This window comes from Lontra canadensis, unplaced genomic scaffold (assembly GCF_010015895.1).
Source record: "Lontra canadensis isolate GAN:19392208 unplaced genomic scaffold, GSC_riverotter_1.0 scaffold530, whole genome shotgun sequence".
In the NCBI taxonomy this organism is placed as follows: Eukaryota; Metazoa; Chordata; class Mammalia; order Carnivora; family Mustelidae; genus Lontra; species Lontra canadensis.
In genome coordinates this window covers 1-24,481 of record NW_022631520.1, presented here as the reverse complement: position 1 = coordinate 24,481, position 24,481 = coordinate 1, and the positions used below count along the sequence as shown (strand labels likewise).

The 24,481-nt window shown below is 34.6% G+C and overlaps 1 long non-coding RNA gene across 1 annotated transcript; it reads left to right on the top strand.

The window, feature by feature from the left end:
- The first annotated feature begins 20,821 nt into the window (after positions 1 to 20,821).
- On the top strand, positions 20,822 to 23,948 carry LOC116863107. The gene is made up of 2 exons (XR_004381765.1): positions 20,822 to 20,937; positions 23,772 to 23,948. It is a non-coding gene; the product is annotated as an uncharacterized LOC116863107 (long non-coding RNA).
- The last annotated feature ends 533 nt before the right edge of the window (positions 23,949 to 24,481 follow it).

Here is a 24,481-nt window from a genome sequence, read left to right as displayed (position 1 = left end):
TTTGTAGGTCGAAATCACCTACAAACATATATTGTATTTAGTAAATATTTATTGTATTTAATAAAATTAAAATTTCTATTGAGAAAGGACTCCAAAAAGATGTAATATTAAAAAGCACAGAGGTGAAAAAATTAGTAACATGTTATCATCTTATAAAGAATTCCTACAAATCAATAATAGAAGAGACATACAACTTATTTTCTTAACTGGGCAAACTAATGAATAGGCATTACAGAGAAAAAGCACCCAAACAGGCCAATGAATATATCAATAAATATAGTGGAGATTTATGTATGTAAAAATATGTGCGCTATGGAGGAAAATGAAGAAGCATAAGGGGTGAAAGGGGCTGAATTGGGAATATATTTTGGGGATAGGATAAATATGTCTTATGATGCATCAGCTGTGGTATAAAAAGAAAATGAGAAATTGAAGATGGCCCTTTGATTTTGGCCTTGAGCAACTGATTAACATTCATTAAGATGGGAAGACAAAGGCTAAAGTGGGCTTTTTTGGTGGATGATGAATTAAGAGTTTTGTTTTACATGTGTTAGGTTCTAGATGCCTATTAAGGTTAACCAATTATTGATGCCTCAGTCTGGGGAGTCTCTGTACTATAGCCATAAACCAAAAGAAAAATCACACCTGAGATTTTCATACAATATAAAAAGGTATTTGGCATAGTTTATAGTCATTTCTCTTATTTAAGAAACTGATTAAATAGGAATAGATAAAAATTTGCTCTTTAATGACGAAACATTGAAAGAATTTTTGTGATGTCAGGATATGACACTTTAGCTACTACTATATTAATGTTGTGACAAACAAAATTATTTAAGATAAATAAATGATGTGTATAAAATGCAGATATAACAGCAAGTTTATTATACTTTTGTTAAGATCTAGACAGACTTGTTTCATTGAAAAAGTCCATTGAGGCATTAAGAAATAGAACTTGAAAATACGTAATTTTGCAGACCTAGGATTCCTTAACGAAGTGAATTTTTCCCTGCTATATTCCCCTCTTCTTCCAACCTCTATCATAACAGTCCAGAAGACTGGTGATTCAGGGCATTAACCAAGGCAGTAAGAAATTTACTGGAGAATAAGGGAGTCAGGTAATACAAGTTAATGAGATGGAAATTCACAATTTGATTAGGTGAAGTACAAGAGATTTTTTCTGGGGCAGTAAAACTTTTGTATGGTACTAGGGTGGTAGATACATGGCATTATGCATTTGTCAAAACTCAAAAAACTTTACAGCACAAAAAGTGAAAATTCATATAATCAAAGTTTTAAAAACCAATTAGGAGGTTGAAGGATCTCAGGATGGAACGCAAAATGTAACAAAACAAATAAACTGTATTATAAATGCATGATATAATGTCACTGAAGAGGGGGGAAAAATGGTTCTGACCTAAATAACTTCAGAAATTATTGGGACTATAAGACTAAAGACAAAGGAGCTGTACATAAGGAGTACTATGGTTGGTGAAATTATTTCTCATGTGGGTGTGGATAGATGAATCTGAAAATACTATACATGTATACTAGAATTAAACAAAAGGAAATCAGTGTGAAATGGTAGGAGTCAAGCTTCTTAGTGTTAGAAAGGGAGCTTACAGATAAGCAAGGAGGGAGACTAGAATGAACTATCTAGTATTGCATTAGAGTCAGAGCCATTGGTCTGAACATGTAGATACAGAGAGATATGGAATATGGGTATATATACAGATTATCATATATGCATATCTTTCTTAGCTCTGCTGGCTGAGAGAGCCTACAAACAAGAACTCCAGTAACAACAAGCACGTCAGCATCTGGATCTTGGTTTCTAATACTGTCCTCAATAAAAGGACCCAGGCTCCTGGAGAAATGGCTGGTTCTAGGTCTGTGGCAAGAAATGTACAAGATGATCCTGAGTCATCTTGTAGGGTTAGAAAGTAAGGAAGTGCTACAAAAATCATAATCATAGGGACATGCCAAGAGTACATAGGAGTCACCTGAAAGAGCTCAAAATGACCAAAGTTGGACCAATTTAAGAAACAAAATAAATAATATAGTATTCATGAATATAAGACATAAGTGGAGCCATTTAAAATGGAGCCAGACAAGCCATTTCAGAGGAAATGCCTTGCATGTCCAATTTTCTGAAGCTTTGAATTGGACTAAAACATCAGCGTTCCAGGAAGTCAGCAGGAAATCAAATAGCCTGTTTGAGAAGACTGATAAGATTGAACTTGGGCCTAGCGATCACTTTGCCTGACCAATCAAGAAAGTACAAATATAGCCCTGCTTCTCAGCACCAATGAACTCTTTTCAAAACAACTTACTTAATCTTTTTTCCTATAAAATTCCTAAGTCCAGCTTCTGTAATCAGTACACTGTTTGAGTTTCCACCTAAATCCATGTACCCCAAATTGTAATTCTTTGATTATAGGTAAAAGCTTTGCTTCTTGAACTGGTTTCTTGTTTTTAGGTTGGCATATAAGGTTATCACTTGAAGTATAAACCAAACATCTAGAAATCCATACAGATGCTCATAAATGACTGAGTAAATAAATGGGAAGTAAAGAAATGAATTTCCGTACTGAAGAATTCTAAGTAATTTATGTAAATACTCCCCATAAGGTAGTGGAGCTTAATTCTTAAGTCCCAACCAATACCACTTCATTTAGGTAATTCAGGTTAACATCATCAATGATGTCATGTTGATAATATGCAATAATGAGAATGACACTCCCATTCTGTGATACTCCTCCAAAAACAGATAACCTCAATAAAATGAAGAAAAACTTCAGACAAACTCCAACTGAGGGACACTTCAAAATAGCTGAACAAATTGTCAAGGAAACAAAGAAGACATAATGACTAAATGTAACGTGATGTGATACTATGGGTGGGATTTTGGTAAAGAAAAGGGATGTTAGATAAAAAAACTAAGAAAATTGGAGTAAAGCGTGGAGCTTAGTTAATTACAGTGTATCATTCTTGTTTCATTAGTCATGACAAATGTACCATAGTAATGCAAAACGTTAACCACAGGGGAAGCTGAATTCAGTTATCCAGGGATTCTGTGCACTATATTCGCAACATTTCTTTAAGTTGGAAATTATTCTAAAGAAAGTCTATTAAATGTTAGCACAAAGAGAACTGACAGTATGGATATTCTTATATCGATTTTAAAAATGTACTTCATAATTAAAATCTTTCCACCAAGAAAAGAAAATGGAGTAGAAGTTCATGAAAATTAGCCTGTTGAGCACTCATTTTTTTCAAAATTCAGTTAGAGTATCTTCTCCATTTTGAAGTCTTCCTATTACATGATTTATGTTCCTTTTCTACTCAGTGTTACACTTAGTGGTATGTTTACCTGTGTCCCTCTGTTTTACCATAAGTTCCCAAGTAGGACTATGATTATTTTTCTGTTCATGGTCATCATCCAACTAACATAAGTACATGTAGTTACCAGTATGTCCTTATTAATGCATGGAGATTGAGACTATGGAAAAGAAAGAACTAAAGACAATGATATAGGAATGCCACATGGAAACACCAACCAGAAAATGAAACAATCAAGAAGACATAACTGAACAAAGTTTAAGATTAAGAACAAGAAAAATTCAGTATCATGAAAGACAAGAAGAGGGAGTTTCAAAGAAAAAAATCAATAATGTCAAAGGATTCAAAGCGGTTATGGGGAATTTTAATAAGATTGAGTATTGTTGGTTGAATTATGTCCCCCAAAATGGTATGTTCAAGCCCTACCTTCCATAACTTTGAATGTGACTTTATTTGGAAATAGGATCTTTGCAGATATGATCGAGGTAAGATTAGGTCATACTAGATTAGGGTCCATAATCAGTGATTGGTGTTCTTATGAAAGAAAGAGGGAGATTTAGACACAGAAACATGGAGACCGCACATGCGGAAGAAGGCCACATGACAATGGAGGCAGAAATTGGAGTGATGGCACTGCAAAACAAGGAACTACAAGGATGACAACCACCATCAGAAGCTAGGAAGAGCATAGAAAGCTACTCTCTAGTATCTCTGGAAATACTGAGGCCCTGCCAACACCTTCACTTCAGACTTCTGACCTCTAGAACTGTGAGGAAACAAATTTCTGTTCTAAACCACCCAGTTTGTGGTAATCTATTGTAGTAGCCCTAAAAAAAAATACACTGAAAAGGACTAAATAAGTGATTAGCAAGCTCACTGGGAGCACTCCAAGAGAACTGTTTCAGATGAGAGACAGAAACCAAAATTATGAGTAGCTGGGATGTACGTGGGTGGTGAAGAAATTAATTTCATAATCAAAAAACCATCACTTCAGAATTTTTGAAGTCATCAAAACAAAATTAAATTATACTTTTCGCTTAGAATAATTATTTAAAATTTGTATATTAAACAACTTTGCAAGGTTAGCAAAATCCTTAACAGCATGTTTTAATGTGCTAGTGGGGGATTGGGAATTAGGATGACATTCTTGAACTACAATTTGAAATGGTTTTAACATAAAAATTCATAGCATCTGTAACTTCACAAATTTATTCTTTTTAGAAGTTTTGATCCTAAATTTATTTTGGCCAGTAATGTGTAATCGATTTTCACAGTTAAATTCATAATGAAGTAAGACATAATTCTTTTGTCTCTCTTTCTTTCTTTCCTTTCCCTGCTGTGTAATCTGATTCTGCTTTTCTTTGCAGCCAGTTCTATGAGCAAAGAAACAGGATACCATTTCATTTCTTGTTACTAAGGTCAATATGTAGTTCAATCTTAAAACAACATAAAGAATAAAAGAATTCTTCTATTTGGCTCCACTAACCCTGAATCCTGTAGTGTGTTTGCCATCAGATGGGTACTGCTGGTAGAGAGTTTATATCCAAACTAGCAGCAGCCATTTTTTTCATTAAGGATAGACCTCAACTAACTTTGACCACTGTTTCTAGGAACAAGAGAAAGTTATTGTTTACATAATCTTTTTTTCAATTTTTATTTAAATTCATGTTAGCTAACATATGCTGTAGTATGGGTTTCAGGAATAAAACTTAGTGATTCATCACTTACTTGTTACATCCAGTGCTCATCATTGCAGGTCCCCTCCTTAATGCCCATCACCCAATTAACCCACGCCCCTCCCATTTCCCCTTCAGCAAATCTTATCATAAGGCTGTCTCGGTATAGCCAGTAGTAATGCCTTTTTAAAATTAAATGCTGTAACCACATCAAGATGTCAGTATCAGAACAGTCGTTCTTACCCTCAGGGCACATGAAACAGAACATTGCAGTAAGCCTCAGTTTACACCACAACTGAAGATAACAGGACTAAAGATAACAAATGAGACAAGGATGGTTGACTATTTTTTTCAGCAGTTCAACTATTTCTCAAATATAAGACCCCAGAATTACACCCTTCAGGAAATGACAATTTTAATCTATGAACAATTAAAAAATTGATTTTTATATACAATCTAAAGGGATCTTCATAACCTTGGCACTCAAATTTGTTTCTGATCATTTCAATTTATTTCTGATTATTTCTTTACAGAGAAAAATAAAACCTAGAATACCGTTAAGGAGGAGCCGAAGGAATTGAAAATATATCCCATCTTTTTGTTTATTGAAACTGTGCTATGGGTTGGTTTTTAAATTATGGTATTTCTACAAATTAAATTTTGGAGATGATTACTATAAATTAACTTTTGAGAAATACTTTGCGAATGGAATTTTATTCTCCCAGAATACCAGAAGAAAAGAAATCTGTTTTATAATCAATTGTATTTTTGTTGATTTGCTAGTGACATTAGAAATATTATAGCATGATGTTTAATTTCTAATTAACAGGATTTCTTAATAGAGTATAAACTTTAACGTGCAACTGATAGCAGCCACATTTTTATGATATAAATAGAACCTTATATCTAATCTACCAAAACTCGGTCATGTACTCAGCGATTTTTACATATGTGTTATTCCCTTTGATATTTAAATACATGTCATAACTGAACCAAACAGAAGTTTTCAGGTATCATTTTATGTTTGAATTTCATTTAAATGATGACATATAAGCTGACTTAACTGGTTATATTAACTGGGCTATTCATCACTTACTTTCAACTAACTAAACACCATAGTTAAGACTTACTTTATTTTCCCCAAGAATGATCACTTCCCTCTTCAGTACATAATTTAATAGATATTTCTAGAAAGAGATAACTTACAAAAAGAAATTATATTCTACCAAATACAGCATAGTATCATTATGCAAAATATTTAATTGTGTTCCATAAATCTTCATTAGAGACAAGGAAAAGATTAATTCTAGGAGTTTCCTCAGTCCAGAGCAAAAATTAATAAAGTTTCGGAATAGGGTAGCCCCACTTATCTGTAGGGGTTACATTCCAAGATTCCCAGGGGATGCCTGAAATCACAGATAGTATTGTGTCACAGAGAAGAAGTCCATGTCACCATAAGAAGTCGCAGGGAAGACAGAGAGAACGGTGGAGAATTGAGAAAAACAAGAGATAGAAAGCTGGGATTGGGAGGTCTCCATGGGCAGATGACCCAGTGAAGCCCCAACATGCATAAGAGACTTTATTTTATAATTCAATAACAAGAATGTTTATCAAGGAGCTTGAGGTTGGAGGAACACAAGTCCTACATGACTGCCTTGCTTCAAAACAAGAGAGTTTTCTCAAGCATATTTACAGAGGAGCTCAAGGTCCATGTCAGCATGACCCAGACCAATCATGTGAGCCAAATCAAGTAGTGAGTGAAGTGCAGGGATTGCAGGAGGTAGCCCTTGGCAAGACTCCCTTGACTGAAGGACCATGTCAGTTTGCAGTTAGTTCCCCAACAGTACTGGGCCCTATATATATGATTTATTTTTCCTACAAATACATACATATATCACTATGATAAAGTTGTGTTTGAAAATTAGGTATAATAAGAGATTAACAACAATAACAAACCATAATAGAATAATTATAGCACTATACTGTGATAAAAAAAATATGTGAATGTGGTCTCCCTCTCTCTCTCTCTCTCTCTCTCTCTCAAAACATGTTACAGCACTGTACTCACCATTCTCCTTGTGATGATGTGAGATGATAAAATGCCTACATGGTGAGATGAAGTGAGGTGAATGATGCAGACATTGTGATCTAACATTAGGCTACTACAGACCTTCTGAGGACATGTGAGAAGGAGGATCAACTGCTTCCGGACTGAGGGTGACCATGGGTAACTGAAACTATGGCTAAGAGGGCACTGCTGTGTATATACTTGGAGTTAGAAAAATGGTTACCCTAGTGTTAAATCTTCAAATATGAAACCAGACAGCTTGGCTTCTGGTCTACTGAGGAATCTACTTAATTCCCTCTGAAATTCATCTTCACTTATGTGCAAAAAGAGAATAACAGAACTATCCTACAAGGTTTATGAGAGGATGAAAGCAGATAATACATTTAAGACAGCACCTGACACATAAAAATTAATCATTAACCAGCAATTATCATTAGATAAGTAGAGCTTGGAAAGTTGAAACAGTGTCATTGCAGGGCCAAACAAGAGACTTTGCTCACAGATCTTTTGTTTGTTTGTTTGTTCAATTAGCCACCATATAGTACATCAATAGTTTTTGATGTAGTGTTCAACGACTCATTAGTTGCATATTAACCCAGTGTTCGTTAGATCACACGCATTCCTTAATGCCTATCACCCAGTTATCCCATCCGTCGCTTCAGCAACCCACAATTTGTTTCCCAGAGTCAAGAATCTCTCTAAGTTTGTCTCCCTCTCTGATTTCTTCCCATTCAGTTCTCCCTCCTTTCTCCTCTAGTCTGCACTATTCTTTATGTTCCATATATGAATAAAACCATATGACAATTGTCTTTCTCTAATTGACTTATTTCATTTAGCATAATACTCTCCAGTTCAATCCATGTTGATGGGAATGGTAGGTAGTCACCCTTTCTGATGGCAGAGTAATATTCCATTTTATCTGAAGCGTATCTTCCATACCCAACATCTCAGCTCCTTTCACAGTTTGGCCATTGTGGACATTGCTGCTATGAATACAGGGGTGAAGGCACCCAGTCTTTTCACTTCTTCTATATCTTTGGGCCAGTAGTGCAATTGCTGGGTGGTAGGGTAGCTCTATTTTTAACATCTTGAGGAACCTCTGTACTGTTTTCCAGAGTGGCTATACTACTTTGCATTCCCACTGACAGGGCAAGAGAGTTCCCCTTTCTCTGCATCCTTGTCAACATCAGTTATTTCTTGTGTTGTTGACTTTAGCCATTTGACAGGTGTGAGGTGACATCTCATTGTGGTTTTGATGTGTATTTCCCTGATGATAAGTGATGTTGACCATCTTTTCATTTGTCTGTTGGCCATCAACATGTCTTCCTCGGAAAAGTACCTATTCATGCCTTCTGCACGTTTTTTAATTGAATTATTCATTTTGAGTTGTTGAGTTTGATAAGTTCTTTATACATTTTGGATATTAATATAGTCAGATTTTGAAAGAATAGAATTATTGAGAGTACATCTTTAGATCACAACATAATTAAACAAGAACACTTACATAATAAACCCAGTGCTAATCACAGGTGCCCTCCTTCATACTCATCACCCTTTAAACCATCCACCTGCCCACCAACCCTCTAACCACCCTCAGTTTATTCTCTACAGTTACAAGTCTGTTTTATGGTTTTCCTCACTCTTTTCTCCACGTATGTTCATCTGTTACATTTTTTAAATTCCTCATATAAGTGAAATCATTCAGTATTTGTCCTTATAAGAAATCAACTTAAAAGAGGACTAGAAAATCTCCAAGTTCCCAGAAATTGACACTTCCTCAGGAATTTTATTTTCTTATTTTTTTATTTGTTATTTTAAAAATTAAAGTGAGACTTGTAAATATTGCTGTGTGAATTCACTAAGCCTAGAGAAGAGATAAGGAAATGGTCTCACACATATCCAGTTGTCTGATTTATGATGAAAGTCAGAGTAAAGCAGTGTCCTAGGAAAGAGATGATATTTTCAATAAACAGTGCCAGAAGAATTGGATCGCCATATTTTAAAAATGTTATCTGTCGCCCTTCATTATACCATACACAGAAGTCAAATGCAGTCTTAAATGTGAGAGAGAAAAAAATGCTTTTAGAGGAAAGTGTCATTGTACCCTAGGATTAGGCAAAGAATCCTTAAATAGCTCACAAAATATGCTAACCCAGTAGAAAAAAAATTGAAAATTTGTTCTATTTTAAAATTTAAAAAATATCGTTTCTTCTTAACCTCCAAACATTCTCTTTTCTTTTTTCATTGCAAATGTTATATCCTGTGACCTTTACAAGGAAATGTTCTCCTATAGCTAGAACAATGAACATGCAAGGGGTCTTAATGTCCCAGAATTGTTTTCTCTTAGACATGCCAGTGAACTCAGCATGACTTTGTGATTTGAACCCTCTGAAAAACTTCCAGTTCAAAAGCAGGCTACCTTTGTCGGTTGGACTCTTCAAGAATATGTTTGGAAAAATGAATCAAGCATAATTCATACAGATGTGTCTTTATCTCAACCATCTCAATATTCATCAATCCACTTGTTTATATGCTCTTTATGCATATTATGTTTCAATAAAAGGTTTAAAAACTCAGTGTTCAAATTTCTTGATTTTTGAATTATTAAATGCAGTTATGACCAAGGAGAGTGATCCTGTTGCTTCACACACATACTTAAGAAACCCCAAAAGGAATAATTTCCTGGATTGTGGGAAAAGCAGGCCAGCACTACATTCTAGGCAAAGTTTGCTCACACTGGTCTGGGTCTTGTTTTGAAAGCATTGACTCACTCCAAGTTCTGTAAATGATTTTTTTCAAAATTATTTTATTTTTTCATTTTCCAAGGTTCATTGTTTATGCACCAAACCCATGCTCCATGCAATAGGTGCCCTCCTTACTACCCACCACCAGGCTCACCTAAACTCCCACCAAGAGTTTCTATTCTTTTCTCTTTTGAGGGTTTATGAAATCCAGAGGATATCAGCTTTGCACATTCCAAGAACTTGAACATGTTCCAGCAGCGAACATGCCTGGGTTAATGAAACAAATGAAAAGCAGTCACAGCATTAACATTCAGTGGGAATGCAGGGAGAATCCAATTCCAGCTCTGACACTGCTGGGGTTTGGGGTTAATTTTTTCTTCTACCTTGCAAAATTTCTGAGGGGCGGAGCATCTGGTACTCCCTTTAATTCCCGAGTTGTGTTTCAATTTCCTTTTGAGCAAGTGCTTTCCTGCACTAATCACATTTCGTAGAGGAAGAGAACTTGACATCGTGTGAGCACTGTCAGCTATTAAATGTACCCCTCAATGATCCTCAGAATGAGATTTCCAGGGGAGATCATTTGGCTTATATTGTGGGCTGTCTGTGTTTCAGAAGGTAAGAGTAAGAAAAGGGAGACTTTTTCCTACATTATAAAACACTTGCTAATATGCTTTTCACGGTGGTAATAGGAATTCGGTCTAGAAAATGTGATTTAATTACTGTTCTCTAGCTTCGTGTGTGTGAGTGGCTTTTTGACATTGCTAAGTTTAAAAAATTGTAAGTAGCTTATTGAAATGATATGATTATCATAATTTTATTTAATGTAAAAACTCAAAAATTGTTTTTTTTTAAGATTGTATTTATTCATTTGCGAGAGAGAAAGAGAGGCAGAGAGAGGACAAGCAGGGGAAGAGGCAGAGGGAAAGGGAGAAGCAGACGCTCCGCTGAGCTGGAACTCCCCCCTACCCCACACACACACCCTGGGGCTCCATCCCAGGACCTGGAGATCATGACCTAAGCGAAAGTCACACACTTAACCATCTCAACCACCCAAGTACCCCTCAAAAAATGTTTTAATAAACATTTTGAAAACTAATTATCATAATAATTTCCCTTGAAATTATCATAATTTTTTTCTGCTTAGAATTTTCACCAAAATGTTTTAGGTGAAGGTATTACAAAGCATATGAACATATATAGAACCAGAACAGAAATTAGACAATAGAAGCCGTCAAATCATGTAATGATGGAATTTATTTCAGAGATTGTTGTTAACTCTCTCTAAAGAAAAATCCATGTATCATTTACAGTTGATATTGCCACAGCCTTAGAAGTCTTGTAGTGAAGCAAGCATTACTTGTATCATTAGAATGAAAATATCACATAAATTTGAAAAAGTTGAACATGCAATGTTTGTAACACTGAGTTATTCAAAAGGGTTTCTTCCTGTGGTGTATTTGACATATATTCTAGATCAGTCTTTAGGAGTAGTGAATATGAATGTGGAAGGTTTTTTTTCTGGTATCAGTAAGACAATTACCAGATTTATAATTAAATTTAATTCTAACCTCCTTCTCAATAGATTAAAAAGTTTCTTTGGAAGAAATTTGGTTTCTAATTCGTGATAGGTAACCAAGTTATGTGATAATATTTGACAGACATTTTTAAACCAAATTAGTTACCTATCATTCATCAATTTCAAAAACTTTTCACTAAGTCAACAAGTTTTGATTGAACCCTTACTTCATGTCAGCCTCTAAGAACTGAGAAATATTAGCAAATAACAGAAAATCTCTCTCCCTGAGCATCTTTCAATCTAGAAAATAAAAGTAGCTATTGCTTTAATTATATCCTTTAGTCATTTTTGTAAGGTTTATTCAAATGTGTTTAATTTTTTTCTAGGATAGAGCCTTTTTTCAGTTTTGCATTCTAATATACTACTGCTTGACTTTTACCTTGAAAACCTTAAATCTAGTCACCTTTTAAACTAGGTATTCCATCGTTCCTCTGCACACATAAATATTACAGTTAGTACTCAAAAGTAAAATATTGTATTGGCAAAGACTTCCAGAACCCTGTTATAGTTACCAATGATACCAAATATCTTTTTCTTTTTTTTTTTAAGATTTTATTTATTTATTTGACAGAGAAAGAGAGCACAAGCAGGGGAACCAACAGACAGAGGGAGAGGGAGAAGCAGACTCCCTACTAAGTAGGAGCCCAATGTGGGACTTGATCCTAGGACCTTGGGATCATGACCTGAGCCAAGGGGAGATGCTTACTTAACCAACTGAGCCACCCAGGGACCCCACAAACATCTTTTTCTTTAGCCAAGTTTTGTTTTTGTTTTGTCTTGTTTTAACAGGAATACTTTCAGTGTCTCAAAATTTACATATTGTTTGCTGAGGCTATATGTAGATATCATTTGTCACATAAGGAAGATTTGTTTTATTTGTAGTTCATGTTTAAGACTCAAGAATTGAGGCCAAGTTTAATTAAATGGTTTAAGAGGTTATGAAGTGGAATTGGAATTAAATTTGGTGCTGTGAAATATGTAATAAAAATTAAATCATAGCGATTTAAACTCCTTACTTACATAATTGATTCTAGCTGACTCATTTTATCTGTATTTTATATTTCATCAAAATGTGTTTAACTGTCATATAGGTTTCTTCTAGTTGAATACTGGCCTGAATACTATAACAATCTGCTTTATTCAAAGGAGCTTGGCATTTTAGCTTGCATAAATGGCTTCTGGTCATTTTAAAACTGAACATTCCTCAAAAAATGCTACTCACCAGTAAAGAGGAATAACAGACAATGCAAGAATTTATTGGCCCAAGTTTCTCAGAGACCAACTAGTACCTTTTTAATGTTATAGGCTCTCTGCATTCCCATTGCCATTTGTATAATTGCTTCCTTATAAAATATCATGTTTGCAGGAGTCCCCACAGGCTGCTAAGAATCTGGTCAGATTTACAGGACAGAGTTGAGAATAACAGCCTCTTAAACATAACACATACTCTTTGAAATTAGCCACAGCCCAGAAATATCTGGCTGATAAATGTGAATAAATGAAAACCTACTGAAACATGTCCAAGTATACACAGGCTATTTTGTGTGGAGAGATATATGTGTTATCTAATTCTGGATGTTTAAAGGGCAAAACCTTCTTTAATAAGGACTTAAAATATAGATCAAAGCTACATGATTGAAAACATATGGTTTCAAATTTGAGTTAACCCTAAAAAGGAAAAAATAATTGATGTTATAAGTCATAAGAATTAATTCTAAACTATCTTCTTTTATGAGGTTATATGTGAATGTGACACATGGTTATCTAAGCCAGACAACTTGAGGTAGAGGCTTCTAATCAAAAAATCTATGTCTCAATTCCAATATCTTAATAAGTTTTCTCCTTCTCCCTTCACCAAAACCCCCCATTTTCAGAGATAGTTGTGTGGTGTTTACCTTTATGGTGTGATTTAAAGTTGTACATTGACCCAACTGCCTTCAATATTCTCTCTTCTTCAAAAATATGAGATCACCAGATTGAACAAACCTGAAGTTTATGTGGAATGACAAATACTCTGAACAAATACTTTAGAAGAGTGAAAGCTAGTGTTACTGCAGTTCACTGTGAGTTATCATAAGTGGGTAAGTTCTCTGGAGCATTTTAGTGAGGAAAGGTAGAAAGGGATGACGAGAGTGAAGAACTGGACTAAGCAAGTCTGGCACATGAGGTATTCCTGAGGAGGGGAGATCCGAGCAGGAGAGCCCCATGAGAAGGGTCAGAACAGATGCCCCAGAATGTCATGAGAGGGAGAGGTCAGCCGGAGCAAACCTTGTTCATTTTAAGGGTACACATGTCCAGAGAACGCACATGCTTCTCTTCCGCCTGCACGTAATGTTCAACTACAACTGAATTATTGAGTGTCACTGAAATTATTCTTAGCCAGAAGTAAGTTCCCAAATGACACACGAATTAGTAAAAGTCTTCATTTTCGACCTTTGATTACTAGGGCTTGAGCCAAAGTCTAAATCGATCCACTTTTCTTTGCTCAATCCCCGATTGTAGGACAGTCTTTGCACTTTTCCTTCTTCCCAGCAATGCCTCCTCCTCCTCACCGCACACACCATCCCCCACCTGCCCAGGCCTGTGAGATTCTTGCCAACTGATCTCTCCTGTGCTCACTTTACCCATTTAACAATTTTAACTGGTTTCAGAATATGGCACATAAAAGGGACATGAAGTAATTGGGGGTGAGAGGAAGTGTTAAAATTCAGCCAAAAATTATAAGGAAACCTTATAAAAATGGCTCAGAGAAATTAATGTAATAGAACCAAAAAAATCACAAAAATAACAGAAGGAAAGGGGTAAAAAAATTTCTTAGAACACTTCTATTTGCTTTGACATTTTAACTCAGCGCACCAAGTTTCTCAAACCTTGTTGACCAAAAATGTAATAGACAGAAAAGTGGTTACTGAAATGATCACTTCATAGACTCTCAAAAGTTTTTATTTTTTGAACTAAACTAAAATCATCCCTGACTTCAGAATTACAAATTAAAATTTAGGACATGTGGACAAGACATACAATGGAATTACAGATATCAGAGTTTCTTGAATTCATGCAGTAGAGCTTCAAGATCACTAAACATTTGTTCCCAAGTCTTATCTATTACATTTGCTACCATCCACTATGCTCTTTCCTGAGGTTGTCTATAATCTGCAGATATAATGCAAAGGCTCCATGAGAATTCTCTAGTCATCCATTCATTTTCTTGTTTCATTTTTTTATTCATCCAATGATCATTTTTCGAGTGACTGTTAAGTGCCAGGGCCTGTGACCAGCATTCTCCAAAAGACCACTTTTGGGAGGGAAAACAAAAAGAACGGTTGTTGTATTTTATTAATATACTGTATTTTATCATATAAGGTATTGTGATGGAGATAAGCAAAAGAAAGACTATAGAATCATTTAGAGGAGGCAAGAAACCCAAATAGGAATGAGAGGATGGAGTAGGATAGGGTTGATGAGTTGATTTGTGAGAGCCTGAATGGAGAGAGGGAAATCACGATGGCATCTTGGGTAGGCTTTTCAGGTTGAATAGCGGTTAACCAGATAAGGATGATAGGAAGGAGGACATTTAAGACTGAAGAAACATCAATTGGTGTACAAAAGACTAACAGTAGATCTGCAAAAATGGGGGATTGAGATCAGCCCCCACATTTCTAAATCCTCCATCAATGGCATTTCCACAAGTGCTGCAAGTGCAACTGGGTATAGTGTGTGTTGTTTTTCTTCTTTTTCTTTTTCAATACTTATCCTTCAAGATTGTCATGAGAATTATTCAGATGCCAAATCATTCCTGCTAGAGTTTTCAAAGGTCCTCAATTAGTGTCACCCTCTGACCCAGCTCCATTTTACAACATCCAGTCAGTATAGACTGTTTTAGGAAGATACCATTTTGGCTTGAACAATAATTGACATTAGGTTTTAGTGATCCAAACACTACACATCCCACGAAACTTGATTTCAGTGATGTAGTCAAGCTGTATTCCTGAGTGTAGCTTGTTTCAGCCCTCATTATTGCATACTTGTTTTCTGCCTGATTTCTTTTAGCTATTATCTGTTCTCCCGTTTGCTTTTCATAACCCTGGAATTATCTTCATGGTATTTACACTGTTAAAATTTCAAGAAGAAATTGTATAGTCATACTTCCAAATTTTAAAAATATTTTATTTCTTCAAATGCTTTAATAATGCAATATAATCTCTCTTTTTCTAGAGTTAATTTTTTAAACTTCATTTGTGGACACCTGAGTGGCTCAGTCAGTTGAGAAACCACCTCTTGATTTCGGTTCAGGACATGATCTCAGGGTCAGGGGATCGAGCCCTGAATAGTGCTCTGCAGTCAGTACAGAGGGGCTGAGATGCTCTCCTCCTCTGCCCCTCTCCCCAACCCCTCACCTCTGCTCACATGTGCAAACAAGTGTGCTCCCCACCCAAAATAAATAAATAAATAAACTCTTTTAAAAATTTAAAACAAAAAATAAAACCTTCATTACAACTGATATTTTCTTTATATGGATATATATATTATTGGCCAAATACCTTTAATTATTTTCATATTATTTACAAAATACTTTGAATATGTTTTATTTTAAAAAGCTAATTGGATCATATATATGTGCACAATAACTAATATGCATATATACCAGTAAGTAGTTGGGGAAAAAATTTAATATAAAATATCTACTTTTGCTATTTCCATTTTGCCCATTTATTTTTTTCCAATTTGATTTTTAGTTTTCTTAATAATATATTTTAATATCTACTAAATTTAAAATTAGACTGGCTGAAAGATAGTATCTCCTGTTTTTTGTCCCCCAAATTATTTTAGAAAAACAGAGTAATTGTATGAAGAGAACAACTTAAGTCTACCATGTGTACCAATGGTACACAGTTCATTAAGGTTTTCTTAAATATATAATTTATCATGATTTATTTCATTTGATTAAGAATACTTATCAAATAACAGTTTATAGATACACTGATTTAAAAACAAGTAATTAGCTCTCTGTTTTATGTTAATATCCCTTTAAAATTTGAAATTAGAAATTTAAAATTAATGATGATTATTAAATTATCAAGCATACTTGTTTTTAACTTGAAGCAATCATTTATAACTATGTCCCTTAAATAGAAACAAAATGAATCCTAGTCCTATCCAATAACCAAAACTATTCACCCTCTTATTTATGGAGAGAATAATTTTAAATTACAAAATCAGGCCAAGAGAATAAATAGTTCACCCAGGTAATTTTATAAATTTTTTTACAAATTTAAGTGACTACATAAATGCAAAAGTTGAAATATTTGTTGTTTAAACATAAATAGTACATAAGACAATAGAAAGTTTAGTTCACTCATTAACTTAGAACTTGAGAGATATTATAAAAAAAAAAAAGAGTCATCAGCTAAGTCTTCCCTGAAAATGTTTGTATGCCTTTGAAATATGTTTATGTTACCTACTTAAGACTGCCAACTTAATTTAAACAATAGTGGTAGCTGTAAATTCATGCCAATAATTTGACTGCATGGGCTGAAGTTACTCTTTTTGTCTAATTAAAAAAATTTTTGAGAATGTAGTTTAAGTAGACTTTACTTTTTTTGGTCAATTCAGTCAAATTAAAGTCATGTTTTGTAAGATATGCCTAATTCCTGTTAGAACAAAAGATAGTGAATCATTGAAATATTTTGTTATGACATGAGCTGATAATGCTCAGCGTATTGAAGATTAGAACCAAAGCAGACAGGAGGTGAATTTGAGGTTAGAGGATCTAAGTATTACTGAGAATTGTTCCTTCTATAAAAGAGGATGGAGATGGTCGTTCTTCTCAGGGAGCTTACATTTTGATTGCAGGATAGTTGAAATCCTTGTAAAAGGATTATGAATAATAATTATGAATCATGAACTATGTTGGGAAGGAAGGAAAGTAGGGGCTGAGGGAAAACAACAGAGATGGGGTAGTGGGGTAAGAGCCTTTAGCTGAGCTGGTCTGAAGTGGGTCACTTTGAGGAATTAATATTGGAGCAGAACCTGAAAGATGAGACAAAGGCAACCACCAAAAGTCTCCGGTGCACATGATGCAGGAGAGAAAACAACCAAAAGACCTACAGGAAAAAAAATACATTTGAGATGCTGGACAAAATATGAACAAACCAGGGAGACTTTGGTGCAATGGGTACATGGTAGAGGAGACAAGATGATGTCAGAGAGAATGGCAAGAGCCAGATAGGGGGTTCCCAGGGCAGAGTAAGGAGTTTGGAATGTCTTACACGTTAAAGGGAAAGTCAGCAAAGAATTTTAAACACAGGAGCGGCGTGACCAATTTTGCAGTAACTCCTGTGTAGCCCTGTGGGGAATGGGAGGATGGAGGCTTGGAGACTGGTTAGCAAGCTGTTTCACAGTCAAGGTGGCAAATGATAATAGTCAGAACTAAGGTTCTGGAGATGGCAGTAGAAGGATGGGCAAATGGGGTAGGGGGTGGTGATACCGTTTTCTTACAGTCAAGAGCTGCCATTTAAAATTCAGAGAAATTCTTAAGAATTACTTGAAGTAAAGAGGGTAATCGATAGGAGAACTCTTCCGCTGTAGTAAACATACATAACAGTGAATACCAGGAGAAGGTGGTAGGAAGATGACGTCAAAGAGATATATCCTTGTCTTTTATATCTGGTTGCTAAAAGTGGTTAATAAAGTTGAAAAATCAAGAATTACATGGAAATATAACCAAGAGGGAATGCATTTGGCTCAGCCTAGCTAATGGGCTGACCCTGTGTTTATGTGTCTGTGTATTGATTGCTACTTTGTGGATGGAATCTTCCTTTGGTAGATTCTTTACTTTTTAAAAAATAATTGAGAGAAACCTGGGTGGCACAGCCGATTAAGCACCTTGCACTTGGTTTGGACTCAGGTCATCATCACAGGATCCTGAGATCAAGCCCTCTGTGGGGTTCAGAGCCCAGCATAGAGTCAGGTTAACACTCTGTCCTTCTCTTCTTCAGCCCTTCGCCTTCCCCATCTCTCCTCCTCCCCACCCCATGCAAGCTTGTGCTCCTGTGGTCTCTCTAGAAAGTAAATAAATCCTTAAAAAATAGTAATAATTTAAAAATATTAAAAAAGAGCAATAATTTAAGTTGAGTAAATTAATTGATTAAAAAACTTTATTACTCTTCCCTTGCATTAAATTAGTAGGATAGGAACTAATTCTATCAAAATGTTAATATACTAGTGAAAACTATTTCTGTATGCACAATATAGGAACATATTTGAAATTTAACTAATTTATGTTTCCAGTAATCTTTATGCCATGAGGTAGATCTGAATTTCTAAACTGAAAAGCACACATATTAGCCTGTAACAAAGCATAAAATTTTCATATGAAAGCATGAACACTAAACTTAAAACTAACAACTACCAAAAGAACCTGGCTTTTGTTCGGGGGGTAGAAATGAGGGAAGTTGGGGTCTGTGTTGTTTTATGATAGGGCATCACCACTATTTAGTGGAGAAAAGTATGTTCACTTAAATTCTGAAAAATCAAAACTATACTGTGGAATCATTTCTTAAAAGTTCCCTAATATAAATGTGCAAAAAATTTGCTAGAACTGCAAGGAAAAATGACTATATATGAAATCCAACACAGGTGTTATTTAATACACAAAAGTACAATTGTATATGGAACTTGAATGAAATGTTAAACATTTTCATAATGAATCTATTCCATGATGGGATTCAGCTCAGTTGGTTATTTGCCCCTTGCCTTTTAAAAAGAAATTCTAGAATGGGCTGTTAAATGATTGCCATAAAACCAAGTAAAGAAAGGAGTTTAGCAATTAAAGTAATAATAAATATGTATGTGATAAGAATCATTGAATTTCACTTTTTTTAATTTAAGTTCAATTAGCCAACATATAGTACATCATTAGTGTTCAATGATTCATCAGTTGCATATACCAGCCAATGATCATCACATTACGTGCCCTCCTTAATGCCCATCATCCAGGTACCCCATCCCCCACCCACCTGCCTTCTGTAACCCCCAGTTTGTTTCCCAGAGTCAAGAGCGTCTTATGGTTTGTTTCCCTCTCTGACTCTTTCCCATTCAGTTTTCCCTCCCTTCTGCTATGGTCCTCTGCGCTATTCCTTATGTTACACATATGAATGAAACTATATGATATTTGTCTTTCTCTGATTTACTTATTTCACTTTTACTTATTTTCACTTATTTACTTCCTGCAGGTGATACCCTGCAGTTCCATCTATGTCTATGGAAATGGAGGGTATTCATCCTTTCTGACGGCTGAGTAATATTCCATGCATATATAAATCACATCTTCTTTATCCATTCATCTGTTGAAGGACATCTCTGCTCCTTCCACAGTTTGGCTATTGTGGACATTACTACTATGAACATTGGGGTGCAGGTGCCCCTTCTTTTCACTACATCTGTATTTGGGGCATAAATAACCTTTAGTGCAATTGCTGGGTTGTAGGGAAGTTCTATTTTTAATGTCTTGAGGAACCTTCATACTGTTATCCACAGTGGCTGCACCAGCTTGCATTCCCACCAACAGTGTAAGAGGGTTCCCCTTTCTCCACATCCTCTCCAACACCGTTGTTTCCTGTATTGTTAATTTTAGCCATTCCAACAGGTGCGAGGTGATATCTCATTGTGGTTTTGTGAAATAAAATAAAATTATGAAAATATATATACTTCATGTTTTCTCCTTTGATTTCTTCTTTATCCATGGGCTAGGCAAAACCTGAATTTTGTGAATAGATATGGTAACTGACAGAAGTCTTCTTTATTGTTTCAAGTGAAGTTATACATAATTTGAGAATCATCATTTTGGTCTTAGAAGATAAATGAATGTAAGGTGTTAATCTGTGTCATATTCATCTGTATGGTTTTAAGCACCAGGTTATGACAAATATTTCAAATTATCAGAGTCGTAGTAGCTGTGGTGACAGATTCTCTGAGATTATCACCTGATCTGAGATACCCCAATTAGTTAACTGAATGCTGGGGTTGCTAAAGAGCTCCTGAGTACACAGTATTTAAAACAAGTGCCTGGAAGGGATCCGTTGCCAGTGTAATTCTGGCATGCTGTAATAATTTCTGGGATTCTGGATATTTTAAATATTGCTTCTTTACTCCAAAAGAAATTTTAATGAACTATCCTGATTTAATATCTCATGGCTTATTTTCTCTGTCACAAGAATTTGGGTGATTCAAGTTTTCTAAGTTTTCATTTATAAATGACTCCTTGTTTTTTATATTGTTGTATCACTTAAGTCTTCATAAAATGTTTATTTATATGCTTATCTTTTCCTTATACTTTCCCCCTTTCAGAAAGATGTTTAAAATCAGACATAAAAATTGAAAATGGATTTTTTTCTGAATATGAATCTGTATATCCCTTGAATAGAGAAATAAAATATCAGTGTAAATCAGGATATATAACACCAGATGGTAAAACTTCAGGATCAATTATATGTCTGGAAAGTGGATGGTCTCCTCAACCCACATGTATTAGTAAGTAATTTTATGTTCATATTCATTATCCTGATGATTGTTATGCAAAAATTTACTTTAACTTAATTCTTCTCCGCGGGCAAGGGCTTACATGGTTCCCATTTGAAAAGATAAATGAAAAAATATGTAATATTTTTTACTATTAAGATTAATCACTTGTAGGGTGGAATATCAGTCCATCTTTCAGTTCAAGTTTTCTTTCACTTTAAAACATCCTGTGATTTAATTAATTAATCAATTAATTAAAATAAACCATCCTGTGGTTTGGAAACTAGATAGCCTTATGTGTATTCTCCTAGAAACTCATTTTTTTAGCTGACATCCTTGTGCCTACTGTACCTGTTTTAAAGTGACTGAACTTTTATGTCAGTCTTTGTTCCTAGACATAAAATTTATATTTTTTTAAGTGAAGATCTGGGTCCATAGTGCATAATTTTAATTTAACCTATAGAATTTACATGTTTGATAATCCAGGGTCGGTCCACTTCTAAAAAATTCTCTCTCTTGAGAAAGATCATAAACATCTATTGATTGGAGACAGAAATGTTTCCAGATAGTACCAAATGCAGCTGTGTTGAAAGATTTCCCTGTCTCTAGATATTTACAGATTTTCTAAGAACAATTTGCTCAGTTTATCTTATCCTCCAAAGCTACACAGAGATAGTTTGAACTGATAGGTAGCATATTCACTTTAAGTAAAGTGGATATTTGAATATCTGTTTCTACTGTTTCCATTTCCTTATTTTTTTTTCAATTTCCATGCTTACTATGGGCACTAGCCACAGGAAAAAAATGATAAAATTGTTCCCATATCAAACTCATTTTATACTAAATTGTAATCAGTTATGCATTAAAACACTCTTATTATGAAAGAGAAATCTCTCTCTCTCATTTTTCACTAGTATAGCTTTGCTTTCTTTTTTAAGCTTTAAGGTAGATGCTTATATAACACAGTATAACATTTGAGATGAAGTATTAAACCTCTATTAACATCATTCTAGTACTCTGTTAGCAAGAATTGAGACTTTTAACACTTTACTTCCTTATAATGAAAAAAAAATAGAATTATGTCTCTATTTGATCTTGGTAAATTTAAAAGAATACACAGCCACTAGGGATATATTTGAGAAAGAAGATCAGCATATGAGCTTTAGAAATTATGTTGTCAAGTACAGTGTTATAGAATGTTTAAAAATTTACTTGCACAGTTGAAAATTAATCTTGAATCAACCAATCTGGCCTATTTGTCACAGTGCTAATGAGTCTGGCAACTTAATTCACAAAATGCCATTCTGCTTTGCTAGATAAGGTATGATACATCTGTAATGGCCTATTTTATTATAAGCATGGGATAAACATATAGGTATATTGAGAAAAGTGTTCTTAGAATAAATTTTTCACAGTATGCCCTGAAGCATTCCAACATTTAGGTGTCAGGCAGAAGAGAAGTAGGTGGCAAAGTAGCTAGAAAAAAGGAGGACCCAGAGAAAAGGGAGAAGAAAACATTTTGGAATGACTGTTCTCATAGATGTGAAGAGAAGAAAGTGATTAAAGGATAAGGAAATAAAAGTGAATCCTGTGGAGTCAGCCTGGTCAATTCCAATTCCCTCATTTACTAAATTCCAATTCCTTCATTCACTAAATTCCAATTCCATCATTGACTAAACATGTATCCTAAGGCAATAACCAAGCTTATTTGGAGCTTTGTTCACTCTTCCTCATCTGCAAAATGTTTTAATAATTACAAATGCTTTAATATGTCAAAGGATTGTTTTACATTTTAGTATGACTCTAATATTTAAATTCCAGTTTTTAATTTTGCAAATTAATTAGCAAGATAGGAAGGTTCCATATTTGAAAAATGCATTTTTTGTAATATTTAGGAATGTCATAAATGTCACAAATGTCACAAACTTGATAAATTTAAAGTGATAATTTTCATATTCTTAAATTGAATCAGAATAATCAACCATTTATTAATAGATGATATAAATTATAGTCCAATAAGAATAGATAGTTGTACGTTATATAAGTATTCAGGACACCTAGAATATGCCTAATTATGTGGCCTTGAACATGTGTCTTTATTTTGTTTCATGTTTCAGTTTATGGTTCAGTTTTATTTCTTTACTAATATAATTAACATGATATAATATAAATTAAGCAATTTTAATAGTGTCTTTAAACCATATTAGAAATACCTTATATGTGTTCTGGTTCTCCAATTACATTTACATTAAACAAAAACGCCAACTATTATTTGAGTGCAATTTTAAACTTATAGCATCACTTTTTTAATGCAAAAGAATACTTTTATGTTTTGACAGTACAAAACAATATCACATATTTTATAAACAAATGGCAGTTATAAAATCAGATCCAATACAAGCAAGTTGATGTTACAAATAAATTTTCAGGATACATATATTGCTATTCAATGCCTTAATATTTCTGAGTCCTCTATGAATTTAGAAGGTGTGTAACAACTAATATGGAATATTTTTCAAGGAGGAGGATTTAACTGATGCCCTCTGTATATGCAGTATTCAGATCCTCATTTTTTTTAAAGAGTTTATTTACTTATTTGACAAACAGAGATCATAAGTAGGCAGAGAGGCAGGCAGAGAGAGAGGGGAAAGCAGGCTCCCCGCTGAACAGAGAGTCCAATGTGGGGCTTGATCCAGGACCCTGAGATCATGACCTGAGCCGAAGGCAGAGGCTTAACTCACTGAGCCACCCAGGCGCACCCCCTCATTTTTATAAGACACATGAAATTTCCTGTGGTGATGATTGATTAGATATTCTCACCAAATTATTTGACCTTTTCTTTATAGAAATAGAATGCAAGTTTCCAGAAGTAGAAGAAAACTTAATTGCTGACCCCAGAAAGGACAAATACAGAGTTGGAGATGTGTTGAAATTCTCCTGCAGATCAAGACTTAAAAGAGTTGGACCAGACTCAGTTCAATGTTATGACTTTGGATGGTCCCCTAACTTTCCAACATGTAAAGGTGAATATCTATCTTACAATCGCTAAAACAAGAATTAGGATTTGGATATCAGCCTTTTTTTACCTCTTGATTTTCTGTTGGCTTTGAGTGTGTCTATAATCTAGTGCATTAAGCCAGGACATGTACTGGGTGGGTAGATCCCTCAGACTTCCTTAGTTAAGCAATTAATCTCCAATTGTTTCTTGAAATATGTAGTGGAAGTATGCATAGATACACATATGATGTCTCACATTCCTTTTGTTATTTTTTCCTTTTGCCTACAGTTCCACCAAAAATATTGGACACTTTGTATTGTATGCACCTTTCCTCAAGTTTCATTGGGTCTAAATGATATTCAAGCAACTTATTGTCAATTCAATCACATGTATGCTTAATCAAAGATAAAACATCTTGATCAAATGCTTTTCTCAAATTATGGCACTTTCTCAAGCACTTCTAATAAAATGTTTCCATGAAATGTGAATATTGCTGTATCTACACAACCACATTTATTAATTGGTTTGCACACATCTTTAGAATATCTAGATTATTAA